Raw genomic sequence first — 9,491 nt, forward strand, 5'->3', positions numbered from 1 at the left:
GCCACACTTTGACACCTGCAAGGCTTGCGTATGGTCTCAGTGTAGCACAGTGGAACCTGGAAATGTAAACCGTACTGACCACACTTCATAGTCAGAGGAACAAACTTGTTGGCAGGAGTGTGGTGAGCTCAGGAGGCCAGAAAAAGCCAGGGGTCCTGCATGACAACATATGCCTTTGGGGCTGTGCTGCAGCTGCAGGCTCTGACTGCTTGGAGAACCAACAGGTGAGTTCCTCTAACCAGTTCCCCTTGCTCTGATTTCATGTTTACCAAGCACTTTCTTATTATTAAATAGTTTCCTATGAATATTTTCAAACAGAGAGAAGTGTACTGACTGAGATTTGGTGTGTCTCCTCTCCCTATAAAAGAGGAGACATTTCAAGAGAGTTCCTTTTGAGTACAAGGAGAGAGCCACAGACCCATGCCAGATCCATGAGTCAGAGTCCAGCAGCCAGAGAGACCTTTTGAGATGAAGGAAAACACCTCCCAGGGAGTTTCATGAAACAAAAAAACTGGAGGGAAAGCTAGCAGATGTCACCATGTTCATCAGGTACCTTTCCACTTGAGAGATAAATCCTGAACTTCATCGACCTTCTTGAACCAAGATATCTTTCCCCAGATGCCTTAGATTGGACACTTCTATAGACTTGCTTTGGTTGGGACATTTTCTCAGCCTTAGAACTGTAAAGTAGCAACTTGTTAAATTCCCCTTTTAAAAAGCCATTCTGGATCTCTGCCGGCTAACCTACGGAAGCGGCTGGAGGCGGGTTTCCGCGTGTCTGCGGACCCTGCTGGGGGAGCTGCAGGCGGCGGAATGTCGTGGTCCGAACTTCTCCGTGGCCTTAATACGTTCCTGAGATGTGGCCTAGCTCTAGCCCCTCAGCTCCGGACCACTCGCCCCATGGCCACCCTGAACCAGATGCACCGCCAGGGGCCTCCCAAGCGACCACCCCTGAAACTGGGCCCCACGGAGGGCCGGCCGCAGCTGAAGGGCGTCGTTCTGCGCACATTCATCCGCAAGCCCAAGAAGCCCAACTCGGCGAACCGCAAGTGCTGCCGGGTGCGGCTCAGCACAGGCCGTGAGGTCGTCTGCTTCATTCCTGGAGAGGGTCATAGCCTGCAGGAGCACCATGTTGTCCTGGTGCAGGGTGGCCGCACCCAGGACTTGCCCGGCGTCAAACTCACTATTGTGCGTGGCTGATATGACTGTGGCCATGTGCAGAAGAAGAAGTGACCTCCAGAGGCACGGTGGACTGGGTGTCCCCCTGCAGAACAAAAACCTTCCTCTGCCAGCCAGGTCTTTGGAAAGCTATTTGGACTCTAAGGCTCCACTCCCACCCCCAGTCCCCTGCCCTTGATCCTGAATTCAAATCTTGGCTCCACCTCTTCCAACTGGACCATCATAAGCCCATAGGGTCCTGGGTGTGAATTAGATAAAGGTGTCCCTCCTGTCAAGCTCTCAGCTAATATAGAGCATTGGCGTGAGGTACAAGACACTGCACTGCTGTCTGCTGGGAAAGGGTTGTAATAAACACAGACCTGGGGCGGTTGTGATGTGAATGGATGTATGTGTTCTCCTTGTGGCCTTGACAACTGGCATCCCCTCTGTGCCTCAGTTTCCTCTCCTGGAAATTGGCCATACCCATAATACCCCCTTTGTTTGGCTTCTTGGAGATTAAATTTGATGATCTATGTGCAAAAAAAAAAAAAAAAAAGCCATTCTGTTTCCAGTGCATTGCATTCTGGCAGCTAGCAAACTGGAACACACGGTGTGTGTGCTGATAGTACTGACATTTTCTATCCTATTTCATGAACAATGTCACTGGTCATAATCCATTAAATTGATTCAGCAATTGACTAATGGTGGAGAGAGCTGCTGAGGTCAACTTTTTCCGCTCCTGGTATCTCGTCCCCACGATGTTCTCTTTTCCCACTTGCAGGAGAAGGGACCCGATGGAAGTTGGGTGATCACTGGAGTGGGCTACTATGATAATTCATGCAGGAGGTTGGCCTGGAAATGGGAAAATGGAGGGAGTGCCTGTGGGCAGGAAGCAAGCCAGGTCAACAGTCACACAGCCTTGGCGGGCTAGGAAGAGCACTCCCAGCATCCTTAGATGGTGTCCGCGCTGCTCTCCAGTTCCCCAACCCTAGGCATGGTGGATGCCTCAGGGAAACTAATGCTACCACCTGAAGTTCATGGCAGGGAGCATGGTGTACACTCATCCCCAGGGCCACAGTCCTTCTGATTCAATAATAAGGATGGAAATAGTGAGGTGAGAAAGCACAGCAATAACCACCACCCATTTCTTGGGTTATTATAACGTGCCAGCAAATCTCATAGATTGTCTTATTTAATTTTTACGTCAATCTTAGGACGTAGGCAATGTGATTTTCCCAATTTTGCAAATGAAGAAATGGAGACTCGCACAATGAAATGATCTGTCCAATGCCAAATGACAAGTCAATGGCCAACTTGGGTTTTGACTCGCTTGATCCAAAGTGCCCAGTCAACGTCAGTACGCTGCTGCCTCATGGAACTGGCCAGGTGGTCTTTGGAAGTGAGGGAGTGTTTTCCTGGGAAGTCGTGTCTCCCCTCACCTCGGAGTTTCCTGTGTTTTCTGAACTACCATTGCTGAAGCCGATTTTTGTTTCCTGTTATTCCAGAGATGCAGAGAAGGCAGACTAAAGATAGTAACCTTTCTTTCCATGAATGCTTTCTGACAGTAATAGCGAAAACACGAAATTCCGTACATCGAAAGCGCCAATATTTCTATTTATGTGTCACCAGCAAAGACAGGATACAAGCTGCTATGCACCAGGGGCAAGAATCCACGCCTTATATGTATGTGTTTCTATTTTTAGGAGATATGACTTAAGTAAAATCTTTAGTAGATCAAATCAAAGTGTAAACAAAACCTCACTTGCATATTGGAAAATGCAAAACGGAAAATAAACATTTAACTATGTAAGACAAGACATATTTTTATTTACTTAGAACTATATTTCCTGTGATTTAGGCCAAAGCTTTACTTAAATGAAAAGGAAACTGCATGAATATAAGGGTAAATGTAAGTCCAACTCTTTAATTTGCTAATTATGCTTCCTGGTGATGGAGTGAGACTTATCAGCAGTGTGGGTGGTGTTTTATGATTTTGTTTTATTAATATGAGAAGGGGAGGCTATAAAAATGTTGCAATGTTCCCATTTAATACACGGATTTTAAAGCCTGAAGTTAGTAATTATGAATAAAATTAAAATCCATTCTGTATTAGTTGTAGAAAATAATATATAAACTTAATTATATCTTCTAGGTAGAAATTGTTAATTCTACTGCATACCGTTGTCGTTAGAAAAATGAAATTCATGGCAAAGCAGTAAATTTGAAAAAGAAAGATAGTAGAATTATAGACCTTTGGAGCTGGGAGATAGTATCTTGAAGACAGGATAGTTCCTCCACCCCCCCTCCTCTTTTTTTTTCATTTTAAAGCTAGGAAAACAGACTGAGAGAGCTTGGGTAATTTAATTTGTGCAGCTCACACGAGGAAGCAGTGGCAAAGCCCAGGCTAGAGAAACCAGCATGGCCCCTAATGCTCAGTCTGGTGAGCTCCTGGATCAGTTGTTATTCAAATAAACCATTAAGCTGGGCAGATTCTGGGTCCTAAAATAAAAAGGAGCCCCCGTAATAGTAATGATAAGGCCAAAAAAAGCAAAATCACAACTCTCTCCTAATGGAATAAAAAAAAATATATTTTCTTCAGTGATTCAGATTACATGTCTGTGGTGTTATATAAATATAACTTATTTTGGGAACTGAGAGGGTTTTCCTATGCAAAGTATCTCAATAATGTCTGTTAATTGCATGAAGTCACTGAGAAGGGCTGGCTGGCCACAGGACAGCCCCATCAGTAAGGCCCATCAAGACCCCAAACCCTTTGTCGCTGTGTGCACCAGCCTGGAGGAAAAATAAGCTTCGCTCCAAGTTGATGACCTTTTCATGAATAAACAGAATCTCTGACAATGATCCTCATCACATGGTTTTCTAGACATGTGAACTACTTGTTTTTGAAGTAGAGTGACATGCTGAAAGCCTCAGGGAAAAACAGCACTTAAAATATAAAAACACAGCAATCCCTATCAAGCAATCCATCGCCATCGGAGTAGCAGCGCCGGAAGCAGACGTGTTAATGGTCTCCAAATGCATGCGGGGATTTTGATGGATGAGACCCTAATACACGCACCTCTGAAAAAAATTAAAGATGAAAATCCCAAGCCAAACCTTGTCCTCTCAAGAAACCCAGACCTTAAAACAGCCCCAGCCTTTTTTTTTTCTCTTTTCTATTAAATCCTGCTAAAAATAACTACCATTTATTGACTAGCCTTCGTCTGTACCAGGCATTGCGCCCAGTGCAATACCTTAAATAATTGTCACAACGACCCTATGGACGAGTCATTACCCCCATTTTACAGATGAAGCTTAGAGAGGTTTAATACCTTGCTATTTAGAAAGCTGACATTTAAACCTGGGTTTGTTGAAAAACAAAATCATCCTCTTAACCACCTTAAAATCGAAAGGTAGTATTTTTGCTAGTATTATTGTCATTTAAGAATACACAATTTCTCATTAATATTTCAATATTTCAAACTATTCTATTTTAACCTTTGTTCCCCCCATTATTTGGTTATTTCTTATCCATAATTTTTACTCATCTATTCACACTGTAGACAAAAGGAGCGTCAGATACAAGGTTTTCACAATCACACAGTTACTTCATGAAAGCAATGTGAAATATTAGTGGTCAATGAGAGGGAGGGGTAAGGAGTATGGCATGCATGAGTTTTTTCTTTCTTTTGCTGGAGAGATGAAATTGTTAAAAAAAAAAAGATCATGGTAATGAATAAACAACTATGTGTGAGCCATTGATTGTAACCAGGTCAAGAATGTTTGTATGTCAAAAATGTTTGTATGCTTGTCTGTTGTTCATAATAAAAAAAATTAAAAAAAGAATGCATTCTCTTAACCATTAAGATGAAACCATATATATGATTTCCTACAGCTCTGATTTTTCTCCTTTTCTGAGTTCTCTAACTATAACAATAGCTAACATTTGTCAACTACATGGTACTTGACAATGTGCTAAGACTTTTACTAGTTATCTCATTTAATCACTGCTATGATCCTTGAAGCAGATGCTGTTTATTCCCATTTTAAAGACTAAGGCTTAGATTTACTCCTGACCTCATTAATTGTTAATGGGAGCTATTTTCAGTTTCTCTTCTTGATGCAATAGACATTAATATGCCACTTTTTCTGAATAAAAATTGGACCAAAAAAATTGAAGTCAGTCCACTTTTTTTGACCAAAAATTGTGAAAGGCTCTATGGGAGTGGGGGTGGGGCAAGTTGTATAGATTTTATTCCTGTGTAGACCAGGCCCTTAGAAGAGTTCCAACAAGTACAGAAGTGTGTCTTGTGGGGAAAAAAAAAAGACTATACAATTTAAAATCTGAATGAGCAAGTGATCACCAGTTTAGTTTAGTGGGTTGCAGTGGAATTGATGGGCCTAGGAAATTTGACATTAATTCCAGATGTCTTTCTGAGTTAAACAATATTAAGAATCAGGCTGCAACCTTTATTTAGCCGTTTAGATGAGTGTACTGTTATTTAAAATAAAATGTTTATGTGCCTTTTTTATATCAGATATGTTCTTAATTATTTGGAGGCCTTTCGACTACTGGATGACAAAGTGGCTCTTCAGCTGGTTAAGATGGATTATCGCCAGTTTACAGCTCTGGAGCTTAATTATAATTTGCACACCCTGTACGGAATTTGGAGAAGAAAATTCTTAAAAGTTAATGGGCTAGTTTTATATTTAGTCAATATATCTTTAGTGCAACTGTAGGCAACATTTCATGTTATATAGCTTAACGTAATAGAAGTAGCAAAAGAGAGATTCTTGAATGCTATAACCACAGCTTGCTTCTAGCTTAAAGCTTTTCCTTCCTGCTTCCTTATGATGGAATGGAACTTCCTGGATGGAAGGATTGGGGTGGGGATGGGGGAGAAGGGGGAATGAGAGGGTGGAGGTGGGGGATAAGGGTGTTGGTTGTTAGGTCGGGGGAACGGGGAAGGGCACTGCATCTTGAGCTGAGGTGGCTGTGTCGCCCCTCCCAACCTGACTTCCGGAACTAATGAACCGTCCCTTCCAGACGTCACCTGACCTCCATCCTTAAAAGCTGCAGAAATGAACCCCCCCCCCTTAAATTTCTTGGTGTACCTTTCTTCTTTCTCACCCTTTTGCCTCCTAAACCTTTCATCTTGGTGCTGGAAACCCAGGAGAGGAGCACGGGTGCCGCCTGCCTGGCCAGAGGCGCCCCAGCTTCCTCTTTCCTCCTTCCTCCACATAGCCAGCGACAAGGGATTCTTTGGCCCGCTGCTGCATCCACCACGGATTGGGTAAATCCCTTCCCTCCTAGCCCTGCTGCTGGGTCTCACGGTTCCGAGAGAGCCTGTCTGTTAATTACTCTCTGAAAACCGTGAATTCACGTCAGGTTCTCTTCCGAGGGCTGAGATGAACGGGGACGCCCACAAACCTCACTACCGTTCCCGGGACTTGAAAGCTGTGGGGATGCTCCGCTTCTTGTTTCCCTCCCAAATTCAGGTCCAGGACTTGAAAGGGCCTCAAACCAGGGTGAGGCGTCCCCTGGGGAGACGAGCCCTTGCTTGTAAGGGCCCCGAGGACTCTCTCAGGACATTGGGACGCCGACACCCCCTGGGCCGGTCCTTTCTCCTGTGAGACCTGTCAGTATGAGCAGCAGGTCCTCTCTCATGGGCCTGAGGATGAGACTTTCTATTTTAATATCCTTACGAACCTCCGCAACTTTTGCCAGAGGAATGACAAATGGGCCGAAATTCCTTATGTCCAGGCTTTTTTCCTTCTGCGCTCCCGCCCCTTCCTTTGTATCCTCCTCTCCCTTGCTCTACCCTCCCCTCCCTCCAGCGGCGCCCCAGTCGCCATCTTGCCTTTCCCTCCCCCCTTTTGCTTTGGCGACATCTGAATCGCCATCTTCTCCTTCTCTTCCTCCTTCTGTTCCAGTGACGTCCCAGCCGCCATCTTGCCCTCCTCTCTCCCCTTCCACGCCGGTGGCACTCCCGCCGCCATCTTGCCTTTCTTTTCCTCCTTCTCCAATGACCCACTGCCTATACTAAAGAATTCCAGTATCTAGCTAACGCTTACGACCTCACCTGGCATGACATTCATGTCATCTGCTCTTCTTCCCTCACTACAGATGAGATGGACCGCATTTTCAATGCAGCCAGGGCCCACGCTAACCAGGTGCATATAACCAACCACACCATGGCGGTAGGGGCCGAGGCCGTGCCAGACCAGGAGGCAGGGTGGGAATATCAGGTTGACACTCCAGCGGGGAGGAACGGGCGGACTAGACGGGACAAAATGCTTACATGCCTCATAGCTGGCATGCAGAAAGCTTCACATAAAGTAGTAAACTTCCATAAGCTAAGGGAAATTACCCAGGGTCCTGATGAAAACCCGGCCGATTTTCTACACCAGCTCACAGAAGCCCTCTCCCAATATACCCACCTAGACCCCGACTCGGAGGTTGGTAAAACTGTTTTAGCCACACACTTTATACCCCAATCGACTCCAGATATAAGACATAAACTTAGAAAAATTGAGGAAGGCCCTCAGGCCCCTAACTGTGACCTGGTAAACACAGCCTTTAAAATTTTTAATACTCGCGATGAACTGGAGAGGGTGGAAAAGGAATCCCAGGACCGCCAAAAGGCGAATTTACAAACCCAATCCCTGATTGCGGCTCTGCAGCCCACTTCAATGGAGAAGAAGCCGGCTATGACTAATCCACCACCAGGAAAGTGCTTCAAATGTGGCCTTGATGGACACTGGTCCTGCCAGTGCCCCAATCCTTGACCGCCCAAGGGACCATGCCCTCTCTGTGGTAAAAAGGGACACTGGAAAAGTGACTGCCCCTGGGCGCCTGGCCGTGGAGGGGCCGTCCTTCCAACCCCTGACCCACCGCTAGCAGTCCTGGGCCTGGCCACCGATGACTGATGACACCCGGCCTCAGTGACCCCAATCACCCTCATCGAGCCCAGGGTAACAATCAAGGTAGCGGGTAAGTCCACCTCCTTTTTAGTGGATACAGGGGCTACCTTTTCTGTCCTCCCCTCTTACTCAGGTCAACTCCTTCCTTCCCAGGTCACGGTTATGGGCATAGATGGCCGTCCTTCATGCCCCTTAACTACTGGACTGCTTACATGTTTAATAAAAGGGTACCCCATTATACATTCTTTCTTAGTAATGCCTTCTTGCCCCAGCCCACTAATGGGGCAAGATCTTCTTGACAAATTAGGAGCCTCACAACACTGGATAAAAAACCCTCAAACAAAACATCATAGCAAGTGCCAGACTAACGTCACTATCCACAACACCACCCATGCCCCCAAAGGACAGTATTTCTGGTGCAATGGAAATTACACCAAATGCCTTAACTCCACTGCCCCAGGACCATGCTTCCTGGTAACTATTGTTCCTCAGTTGACCCTCTATGGGGAGTCTGAACTAACTTGGACACTGCCCTCTCCTCACTCCAAAAGGGCTGCCTTTCTTCCTATCCTAGTAGGTGTCAGCCTAATTGCTTCAGTTGCAGCCTCAGCCACAGCTGGAGGGCCACTGGGACACAATATTTTAACCTCTCAAAACTTCGAAAGTCGACTACAGGTAGCCCTGGGATCGACATCAGAATCCCTCTCCTCTCTACAGCGCCAACTCACCTCACTAGCCCAGGTAACTCTTCAAAATCAACAGGCCTTAGACCGGCTGACAGCTGAAAAAGGAGGAACGTGTATATTCCTCCAAGAGGAATGCTGCTATTACATCAACGAGTCGGGTCTGATGGAACAAAATATTCAAATCCTAAACAAACTAAGAGACGATCTCTATCACAGAAAACAAGGAACCAACTCTGCCTTAAGCTGGTTTTCTTCTCTGGAGATATGGTTTCTCCCGCTACTAGGACCAGTTATCCTATCTGTCTCTTTTTCCTTCTAGCTCCCTGCCTCCTCAACTTCCTTCAGGGACACATGAAGTTACGATCCCGGGTAGCAGTCAACCAAATGCTCCTGCATCATTATCATCACCTGCCCTCCTCACCAGATTCCTACAGCCAGCCTCTCCACTCCCCTGGCCATGACGGTTCCAGCTTATAACCCCACGCTGCCCCATTACAGCAAGAAGTAGCCAGAAAGATCTCGGCACCCTACTATCACAAAAAGGCTGGAATGTTAGGTCGGGGGAACGGGGAAGGGTGCTGCATCTTAAGCTGTGGAGGCTGTGTCACCCCTCCCAACCTGACTTCCGGAACTAATGAACCGCCCCTTCCGGACGTCACCTGACCCCCATCCTTAAAAGCTGCCCACACCGAAGCCCGCGCGCGCACTCACCTCCCTCCATCT

General features: G+C 46.0%; 1 pseudogene; it reads left to right on the plus strand.

Moving 5' to 3' along the window:
- Positions 1 to 738: 738 nt before the first annotated feature.
- Positions 739 to 1,699, plus strand: LOC143682525 (small ribosomal subunit protein uS12m pseudogene; annotated as a pseudogene).
- The last annotated feature ends 7,792 nt before the right edge of the window (positions 1,700 to 9,491 follow it).

The sequence above is a fragment of the Tamandua tetradactyla genome, chromosome 5 (assembly GCF_023851605.1).
Source record: "Tamandua tetradactyla isolate mTamTet1 chromosome 5, mTamTet1.pri, whole genome shotgun sequence".
NCBI classification, from domain to species: domain Eukaryota; kingdom Metazoa; phylum Chordata; class Mammalia; order Pilosa; family Myrmecophagidae; genus Tamandua; species Tamandua tetradactyla.